Source organism: Chelonoidis abingdonii, chromosome 26 (assembly GCF_003597395.2).
Source record: "Chelonoidis abingdonii isolate Lonesome George chromosome 26, CheloAbing_2.0, whole genome shotgun sequence".
Taxonomy (NCBI): domain Eukaryota; kingdom Metazoa; phylum Chordata; order Testudines; family Testudinidae; genus Chelonoidis; species Chelonoidis abingdonii.
In genome coordinates this window covers 4,776,623-4,787,534 of record NC_133794.1, presented here as the reverse complement: position 1 = coordinate 4,787,534, position 10,912 = coordinate 4,776,623, and the positions used below count along the sequence as shown (strand labels likewise).

Below are 10,912 nucleotides of genomic sequence, written 5' to 3'. Positions count from 1 at the left end.
CCTCCAGCTAGTCTGGCACTGGCAAGGTCAGGGTAAGCAGCGGGGCTCCCGGGCCGCGCCTCAGCCCAGGGTCCCTCCAGCCAGGGCTCCCACTTCCAGGACTGGCCGGGACCTGGGAGGGCAGAGCCAGGGGACTGCCCCGGCAGGGGGCTGAGGAGCTGGGGCAGGGTAGCCCCAGAGGGAGCGGAGCCCCAGAGAGTGGGACGCGGGCCCCGCACGGCAGCACCCCACCCTCTGTGGCCCTGCCACAGTCCTTGGCCGCTTCACCCAGCCCCCACTGTGGTGCTGGGGGGCAGCTGCCCTGCAGCACCTGCAGGTGGCTACGGGGCAGCCCCCAGCCTGAGTGTTCCCTGCTCGGAGCCTGCCCAGCCACAAGGTGCGGGCGCTGCTCCCGCGTGGCACGAACCGTAGCAGCCCCAGGGTGCCCCCCACACACGACATGCTGCTGCTGCTGCCAGGGCCATCTCTAGGCTTTTGCTGCCCAAAGGGGGGGGGAGAGAAGATGGCTGGATGCCGCTCCTGAAAATGTGCTGACTCAAGCATGTGCTTGGTTTACTGGTGCCTAGAGCCGGCCCTGCCAACAGGCCAGCTCGTCCAAAGGAAATGGGCCACTTCCAGCGATCCTGTCAGGAGATGTTGGTGTAACGGAGTGATGCCAAGATGCCACTGTGTCACAATGAGATAGCGATGTGCTGGCAGAGATACCGTCACAATGTGCTGGCGAGAGCTGGCTGGGAAATGGATTTTCTGTCCTGTGACAAATTTAGAAATTCTGAGGAAACAAGACCTGAACTGAGACAAAAGGCTAACATTTCAAAACAAAAGTCTAAATAAAATTATTGCTTTGGGTCCATTGAAAACATTTGCTTTTGATGCATTTGAAATGTTTGTTTGATTTTGATTATTTTAAATAGTTTTTATTGTACATTTTCAAAACCAAAAAGCTTTGAAATGAAAAATCGAAGCTTTCTCTTCTGAAAATGTCAAAACAGGATTTTTCTACATTTTAAAAACTTTTTTCCATTTTTTTCAAAATATAATTTAGCCAAAATACAAAAATTGATTTAGTTGAAATAGCATTTTCCAATGGAAAACTGTTTTGACAAAAATTTCAGCCAGCTCTAGTGCTGGCACAATGTTGGCAGACCAAGATGCCAGCTGGTGATGAGGAGATGTGCCATTCACAGCGACATCACTACATTGCATCGGAGTGGCACAATTTTCTCAATAGCAGGCTCATACTGCCGGAGTTCACTCTCAGCAGAAAAGTTATTCACCAGGAAGCTGGCCACTCTTAGAACAGAAAGAGCTGCAAAAAGAAGCAACTCATTGCCCAGGCCTTTTGAGCTGATTAAATCCTGATTTCACTGGTGAAAGTGCAGGCAGATGAGGTGCTTGGCCTCTCTAATTGAGAGCTTGAACATTTCAGCAGCAAAGAATCCTGTGGCACCTTATAGACTAACAGAGGTTTTGGAGCATGAGCTTTTGTGGGTGAATACCCACTTCAGCAGATGAAGTGCTCATGCTCCAAAACGTCTGTTAGTGTATAAGGTGCCACAGGATTCTTTGCTGCTTTTAGAGGTCCAGACTAACGCGGCTACCCCACTGATACTTGAATATTTCAGTGTCAACTTTGTAAGGTGTCTAGATACTTTGATAATAGGTATAGCAACATGTGGGCAAAATCTGTATCCCTGTAGCTGAATAATCTGCATAACCTCACCCTGTCTTGCATGAGAAGACAAGGTGGGTGAGCTAATGCCTTTTTTTTGGACCAACTTCTGTTGGTGAAAGAGACAAGCTTTTGAGCGACACAGAGCTCTTCTACAAGACGGCTGCAACAACACTACAGATACCTTTGTCTGGCATGTCTGCTCAAATGCTATGGATGGGAAAAGTATCTCCTGGAATTATGTACTAATCATTTTAAAAATCCATAGTAAAATGTCAACATTTATGTTTAATGTGCTTTGCCTTGTATGAAATAACATACACCAAGACTTATGTATCTTGAGCACTCTCATGTGGTTTTCCCCCATCTAGATTTACCAAACCGTCAAGATGAATAAAAGGAAGAAAGAACCGTCAGGTAATAATAATGTAATACCGGGGCCTAGTTTGGTGCGACAAGTAGGTGTGAGATGCCACCACTCCTCCCACCCCCCCAACCTCATAGAGTCCAGGGTGTATTGAAGCCCACTCTTTTCATGTACCTGGTGCTGGAGAATAATGAGGGCTTCATGTTTCTAAAACTGAATTGGCTCTTTATTAAGATAATTTTTTACAGAGATGTTGTCTCCTCTAGCATTCAAACCATGCGTCGGCAAACTGATTCCTGCTTGGTGCCTCCTCCAAACTTTCCACTCTGCAAAATGTGTTTCTCCATCTAAGTTCCATGCAGGTTGCTACACTACTGAGAGGCATCTGGTTTCAGGGAGAACACACACTCAATTTTAAACAACTGCACAATCTGTTGTGAGCTACTGCTATCTCATTTTGGCACCTCACATGGGCAGATCTTACTTTGTGGGTGGAGCTTAGAAGAGTACCACCACCCACCGATGCCGGCTTCCTCCAGGCCCTGGGGGGTGCTCAGCCCCCCTGCTCTGCTCCACCCCCACGCAGCCCCTTCCCTCAAACCCCCACTCTTGTCCCACCTCTTTCTGCCCCTGCTCCACCCCAGGCCCTGCCCCCACCCCTTCTCCCAAATCCCCATCCCCGCCTCTCCCCTACCCCACCTCTTCCCACCTAGTTCTGCCCCCTCCCCAGAGCAAGCCCCTCTCCCCCACACCAGTGCCTCCTGCATGCTGTGGAACAGCTGATGGCAGTGGGCAAGAGGTGCTGGGAGGGAGGGGGAGGAGTTGATTGGCAGGGCTGATGGGGGTGTGTGTGGCTGCTAAGCACTCACTAATTTTTTTGTGTGGGTGTTCTAGCCCTGGAGCACTCACAGAATCTGCGCCTATGCCACCACCTTTTCCCCTCCTTTCACCCTGCTGCTGTACAATACTTTGCACTTCTATAGCAAGTTTCATCTGAAGATCTCAAAGCATTTTACAGATATTAATTACATTTACAATCCCTTTGTGTGGTAGATATCTATTATTATCCCTGTTTTGCAGATGAGGATATGGAAGCACTGAGATGTGCTGTAATTTGCTCGTAGCCTCACAAGGAGCCACTGACAAAGCAGGGAATAGCACCCAGATGGCTCCTCCAGTTCCTTTATAATACTTCCTCTCAGGTAGAGCTTAATTTGTAAAGAAAGAGGTGCCCAGGCTCAAACAATAGCAATGGCATCCTCTGCACAGCATGACCTCACATGCACTGTACATGCAAGGTCACACTTTGTATGTCGGTGACAGAAGAGGTAAAGCTCTGCTCTCAAGTGGTTTTGTTTTAATAAATATTTCATGAAGTCTCTCAGTAGTCTGCACTTAGAGACCCTGTCTATCAGGGAGCAAGCTCATTTTTTCTTGTTTTGGGTACACAAGAATTCACCATTTGCATTGTGTGCTCCTGCTGTCTTTCTTGATTGCATTTGTTCTTACTCCATGGGATATCAGAAGGGAGTCTGGGCTGGTGCCTCTTAGTACAGTTGGTAATAAAGAAATAAAGTTGATGATTTTCAAGTGGGGTGCACAGTCTGCAGTTCTTTGGAAACAATCCTCATCTTTTTACCCTCATCTAACTGAAATGCACTTTGAAGAATCAGTAAATGCTGCATCTTTAAAAATCCAGCACAGCACGACAGTCCATTTAAAAAACATTCTAGAATCAATCAGATCTGCTTAGGTTCTTTTAACTCTGATGGGGAATATGGGAAACTGGTGGTAGAGGGCTAGCAGGACTTGAACTTTCTATTCAAAGATTAGGTGGCAATGCATGCCTGCAAGAGCAAGCTTCCTGCCAATGCATTGCAGGAAGGACCTAAAGGCAAAGCACCGGATTTTGCTCTCATTTATGCTTAGGCTTGGAAGGATTAGATTTTTTTTCAGTAAATGTCTATTTCTTTGTAGTTTGCAGTGTTGTAGGTGAATTGGTCCCAGGATACACAAACTGATGAAAAAATATTTCCCTCAATAATAATCAGAAAGGCAAAGTAAGAAAAATGCTGCTTGAGAATTTATAAGAATTTGATCTATGGATATTTACTTTGTATATTTTGATAGATGATGTTGCTAATTTGTGTTTTAACAGTTATAAAATTTTAATTTTAAAACTGTCTACTGTCATCAAATAATTGTCTGACCACCTCAGTTTCCTGCAACTGTGAACATTTAAATCGATAAAAATAGAAAAAAATACTTGAAATCCGTAACTTTGCACAATGATGAAAATTTAAATAGATAAAAATGCTTAAAAATAAACACTGATATTATGTATCAAAATTATGAAAAAATAAAAATCAAATTCTGCCAAACCTATTTACACTGTTGTAACTGCATTGACTTCAATAGAATTGCTCCTGATTTATACCATTGTGTAAAAGAAGAATTGGGTCCAAGGAATGACACGACCAAACTAAGCTTAACCATATGGGTGATAATTTTTAGTTCTTACTGCTAAATTAGTTCAGTCTTAGCTCCCTTCCCTGAGTAGAACCTGTCTAATTTATTCAGAGATTGAGTTTTGTCAAATAATATGTTGTGGCATAATTATTATGTAGTTTGTGTTATGCAGCTTTCTGGTAGGTGGAGGATCACTAGAGAATTCCTATTCAGCCTCTCTCAGCTGGCAGTGCTTACAGATTTACTCTATAAAGGAGACCTGGAATTTGACCACTGCATAATTAACTTTTAACACTGGCAACATACATGAGGCTTTCTTCCAAGATGCAGAGGGGGTTTCAGGATTCCTTGCTTAGCATTTGTTTTCCAGTCTGCCTAATCAGGTGTCCAAAGTGCAGCAAGAGGGAAAAAAGGCTGTAGCCTCTTAAAATATCACTCACGGCTAATCTGCTTGCAACCTCAAGATGAAGACAAACATGATAAATGTATGTTTTATTGGTCATAAATTTATCCAACCCATATGTTTTATTTTTCCTCAGTAGATGAATAAAAGTACCAGCATCTTTATTTAAACTGATGTAAATACTGTACTGAACTGGCTAAGGCACCACTGCCCTCAACTGAGATCAGAAGTCCTCTGCTGGCTATCATAGGTCCTATATTGCTAACAACTAAAGATGATCCCCCTTTAGCTCAAATGGTAGAGATGTGTGTTTCTGTAGCAGGAGGATATAAGATTCATCTTTGCTATTGTAATAATATGTAATTGAAAAGAATAATATTATGTAAGCTCCTGATCACCATGATGTGCAGGATAGTAATTTCTGTGTGAAGTTCCTAGATGCTCAATTAATTATTACTCTCTCTATATAAAATAGGTTCTGGCAGCTAGCAAATATCTAATGTAGCTTACCTCAATGTTGCTAAATCTGGAAATCCCTGTGCCACATCATTAAGAGGATTGCTGGATACAGTTAAAGGGCCTGATTCTTAGTTACACTAAAGCCAATTTACACGCCTCTGGCAGTGTAAAAATGCTGCTTTACGCCCCCTTTAAGGCACCTTAACACTGCAAGAGGGCTGCAAAGGGCCCATAGCATAACTATCAGATCCAAAATCATCTGTAGCATTTTATGTTGTCACAGATTGCATTAGAAATTTAGTGTTAGTTTGACTTTTTTACATAGCTGCAAAAATTAATGCAAAACCTGCACTAATGACCACTTGGCCAACTATATGATACCTTGAGCTTATTAAGTTTCCATTGATAGGGCCTGTGGAGTAATTGCCACAGCTCCCAAGCTACAATGTAACTGTATAAAATTGCACTCTTTTTCTGTTCTAGATGAGAGATGTAGTGTAATTATTCCTGGTGCATAGAACATTATCAATTTTACTTTTTAATTATTTTTTTTCCCCTTAAAAGAAGGAAACAGTGAACTCAGTGTTTCCAAAGCAAAAAGAAGCCTTAGGGAGAATTCCCAGCTGACAGCAGAGAATAATTTTGAAATACCAGTACAACCTCAATCCAATGATTCCGAAAGAAAATCAAAACCAACCACAGCAGGAACAAAGCAGGAACGGTCAGAGAAAAGCCAGGAAAACCCTGAAGCTTTAGCAGTAAACTTGCAAACAAGGTAATTGAATGAAGCAGTGGAATCATCAGACATCGGTTTCTTGAATGATAGAAGACAGAGATTTGGAGTAAGAAAGGCAGTGGGGGAAGTTCTCCCTGTAGACTGGGGTGAGTGGGATGAATATGAAGAAATACTCCCTGCATGTTTAATTTTCACTGTCTTTGATCACTTGCGCAGAATTTCTTTCACAAGATTTCTTTATAGGAGAATGTTCACTTGAAGCCTGAGGGCCAAATTCTGCAATTCTTTACTCAGGCAAAACCTAATAAGTCAAGAAGATTTGTCCCTATGGATCTAATTTTCAGTTATTAAGCATGTATAATTCCAAATGAAGTTATAAAGTTGTGCTGGCTCCGCACCTCTGAAAATCAGGCCCTTTTACTGTATATGTGTGCTTCAGTTTTACTGGTATACATTAATAATAATACTTTGTGCTTCAGTAGTGTCTTTCAGCTGAGAGTCTCACGAGTGTTTGACAGATAGTCTCACAGAATTCCTTTCAAATGGATCTATATTCTTATCCCCTTTTTACAGAAGGAAGAACGGGCACAGAATTATTACGATTTGCTACAAGATAACATGGCAAGGCATTGGTAGAGCTGGAAATAGAATGCAGAGGCCCAGAATCTGTGCTCTAGCCTCTCCCTAGGGAATTTATTAATTTGTTAATTTACAGTTCCTAAATGTGCATGCTGTTGTGCTGTCTTTTTCTAACCAGCTCAAATGATGAAGAAAGAGAGACTACCTCTGAGCCGAAACAGTTAAGTCAGGCACAGGAGTTCATTTCTCTTCCTTTATCTCAGGTAAGTCTGTTCTAATGGTGTGATGCAAAACTAATATTAGCAATAAGTTGTGCTGTGGTTTGCTAGGTGCTGTCTAGACATGGCACAGCTGGATCTAATTCCGTTATGTAGCTGGATTTTCTGTGTGTACATATTATCTCCTACACCTCAAACTTGGATGCTTATGGTTTGTTGGCAGCAGCTTTACCAAAGCAACATGCATTGGAAAAAGGTTAACCTCATAGAGATGCTGCCTATGGACCACACATTCATCACAAGACCTAAATACATATTAATAATGTACAACTAATATAATCCTCTGTTCTCTTGTAAAATAAAATAAATGTTAAAATGTGTGAAATTATGTGAAATACATTCTTTAAATTGTTCAGCTCTGTTTTCTATGTTCAGCCAAGTAGTCTTTGTGAGTTTAGATTCAGGCTTGACATGTTACTGGGTAGATTGAAATGGGTTGGTTTGCATTATTTAACTAGACAGGATTATAAACCCAGATACATTCATTCCCTTGATATCTTTCTAATCAATACTGAAAGTGTCTGATCTGAGGGAGCTTGGGTCAGAGTTGTTCAGAGTGCTGTATTCCTTAGTACATTTGGTAATAACCACCCTTTACACTCATCAATATTGAACTTGGTTGTAGAATTCAGCAGGAAAGTTTGTGCCAGTCTTCGCAAAACTAAAGAGAGGTTTGACTGAAACACCTGAGAGAAATGATGGAGAAACAGCAGGGTTTCATACAGAACAGGTACAGCACTTGATCATCAATTAACATGTTAGACAGCCCAACCAATGCATGTGCAGTTACATACAAGACAACCTACAATTTACAGGCACCTCTTATTGTTAGATGTTGGAGAACATTTAGCAAAATAATTCCTTCTGACTCTAAAATTTAAAGCACATTTTATTTCACATTAGTAATTAAAGATGAACATATTCCATGCAACACAGTTCAATGGAACAGTGCCCAGGAATGAACCCCTTTGGTTTTTCCAAAAGTTTTGCCCAGATACAAAGAGAACGAAAACATTATGCATGAAATTTTCAAAAGCATCTAAGTGACTTAGGAGCCTAAGTCTCTTCTTCAAAAGGCTCTTAGGGTTGAAGGCCCTTTCAATGAGACTTAGGCTTCTAAATGTCAAAGTTACTCTTGACTATAAGCCTTAGGCTTCCAAGTTACTCAGGCTAAGTCTACACTGGGCGGGGGGGGGGAGTTGACCTAAGGTAAGCAACTTCAGCATATCTTAGGTCAATTTACCTGGCTGCGAGGATGGCGGTGAGTCAACCGCTGCCGCTCCCCCGTCGACTCCACTTCCACCTCTTGTCACAGTTCCAGAGTCGAAGGTAGAGCGTTCGGAGATTGAGTTTATTGTGTCTACACTAGACGCGATAAATCAATCCCCAAAAGATCGATCAGTACCAGTAGATCTGGCGGGTAGTGTAGACATACCCTTAGGCACTTCTGAAAATGTTTCCTGATGTTGGTAATATACAATAATTTACCAGCCAACAAGATATAATAAATCTTGGCTCTGCTTATTGTAGAACCATAAATATTAAGGATGGAAAAAAAAAACTGTTGTCCATCTACTCTATTAGGCCTGTAAGATTGCTCTGCTGTCTCTTTTCTAGTGCTATGTCTTGTTCAATTTTAAATGACTCAGCGACAGGGTTTCCACTAGATCCCTTGAGAAATTATTCCACAGTGTAAGTGTCTCAGCAGAGGGGAACAACTACTATATATTCCCATGCAAATAAGAGTAATAAATCTAGGAAGACTAAAAAAGGGGAAAGCTGTTCAGTGGGTGTATTTAAAAATCTTTCTGAATTCTGTGAACTGTGGCACAGTCTGCTGTTGGCAGAGGTTCTTGGGAGTTTCATCAGGCCTCAGAAAACTGTTCTGAAAGAGAGAGGACACAGCCTCAGGCAGATCCTGGGCCAGTGTATATTAAACTCAATGGAACTGTGCCAATTTACACCATCTGAGGATTAGCCCCCACTACTTTATCACATACTTACATATAATTTTCACCTTTGTAAATATCCTCTGAATTCAGTGCGCAGCTCCTATAAATTTCCTGGTAATTGTTTGTATAGACTGGAGTAGAGATCTATAGACTGGAAAATACTGAAGTTGTTCTATTATTTTCCTCCAAGACAGTAATGATGCACAAACTTCAGGAAATATTAGACTCTAATCTCCAATGCACAGGCAGCAATCTGGCATGTGAGTCCTCAGAAGCAGATATGCAGGATGCAAAGTTCTTACCAGAGTCATTTCAGTTGATGGTGTCCAAAGTGCAAGAAGCTGGAGATATGGAAATTTCTCACGGTCAGAAATGTACTAGTGAAGGGCTGGATGTTAAAACTCAGAATGCGCAGAAGATTAAAAACATAAGCACCAAGGCTGCTATGATAGGTGATTCTCACCAAGGAACAGGGATAGCATTTAATTTACAAGAAGACAGCTGTGACAAAAACACCTTCGTGGAACTTGTTCACTTATTTCCAGATACTTTATGTCATGAGGATGCAGGCAGTCATGAAAACAGGAACCTGTCTCTAGGGTCACTTGAATGCCCGATTGAAAAGGATGTGAGCTGTAGTATACTAACAGAATACAGAATTTCTAACAGAGGTAAAGGCAATCAAAATGAAGACCTGAATAGTTGTCTTGAGAATGTGGACCAAAAGATACCCACAGAGGATGAAATTGCCATAAAACTAGGCAACTTTGTTAAAGAAGAAAAAGAGACTGAGAATGTGCATGGGGAAGTCATAGATCTGATGGATACAAGCATCAAAAGCAAAATGGAGAGCAACCTAATGAAACCTCAATTTTTAGTAGATTTAAACATCACCACAGATAAAGAAAAGAACAACTCATGCACAAGGGGCAGAGGTGAAGAGCAACGCAGCAGTGACAAAGGAGCAGAGCAGACCAGTCCATTCAAAGATGACAAAGCTGCTGCAGAACAAAATAGCCTTCACAGCAGTGGCAAAATTGCAGAACACAGCGACCTGTGCAGCGCTGGTAAAATTGCAGATCGAAGCAGCTCAAAAAGCAGTGGCAAAACCACACAACAAAGTAGCCCATGCATAAGAGCTGAAGTTGTAGTAGAGCAAAGAGGCAGTTGCAAAGTTACAGAGCAAAGCAGCCCACAGAGCAGTGGCAGAGTCTTGGACCGAAAGAGCCTGCAAAGCAGTGGTAAAGTTGCAGAGCAAAGCAGCCTTCACAACAGTGGCAGAGTCTCAGAGAAAATCAACAGTGACAAAGACGGAGATACTTCTGGGAAGGATTTTCTTAGTAGTACTCAATCCATGATTGTTGATCTGAAGATGGATGTAGAGGTTACTGAATTAAAAAGCATACAAGCTACTGAAACAACCTGTCTATTCTGCATACAAACTGAAGGGTGTGGTCACTTAGAGTGCAACAACACCTCATTGCAAACAGCTTTTTACAATGGAGAGAGTCATACAGGCAAAGAAGAGGCAGAAAAGAAGAGCAAGACATCTGAAGGCACCAGAGCAGAATCTGACCCAAATGCTTCAGCTGCCTTGATTGATAATGGCTTTATATGTGAGAACAATCAAGAAGATTACATCACTTTGGAGTGGGGGAAGGAAAATGGAAGTCAGAAGGTGAGGCCTGGTAGGAAACAGTCACCATTTGGTATCTGTGACGCAAGACCTAATCCATTAGAAGTGAAACAGTCAAATACAGAGATTGTCCCACAGGCAGCAACTCAAATTCCAGAGGCAGGAATAAAGTCTTCTCCCCTTTTGTTTGGCCTCTCGTTGAATGTAAAAAACAATGAAGAAATGGTCATTTGTGAGAAAAATAAAATGGACCCTGTTCCCATGGAAAATTATCTTTCCCCTATAGATGTTCTTGAGCAACTGGAAAGAGAAAAGGTGGTGGTCAATCATAAAAGAGAAACTGATGCTAATTCAGGTGTCT

At 42.0% G+C, this 10,912-nt stretch overlaps 1 non-coding gene across 1 annotated transcript; it reads left to right on the top strand.

Annotated features, from left to right (window-relative positions):
• Positions 1 to 6,860: 6,860 nt before the first annotated feature.
• Positions 6,861 to 9,656, top strand: BRME1 (break repair meiotic recombinase recruitment factor 1). Its single transcript, XR_012654886.1, has 3 exons — positions 6,861 to 6,948; positions 7,589 to 7,693; positions 9,106 to 9,656. It is a non-coding gene; the product is annotated as a break repair meiotic recombinase recruitment factor 1 (transcript).
• Positions 9,657 to 10,912: the final 1,256 nt, after the last annotated feature.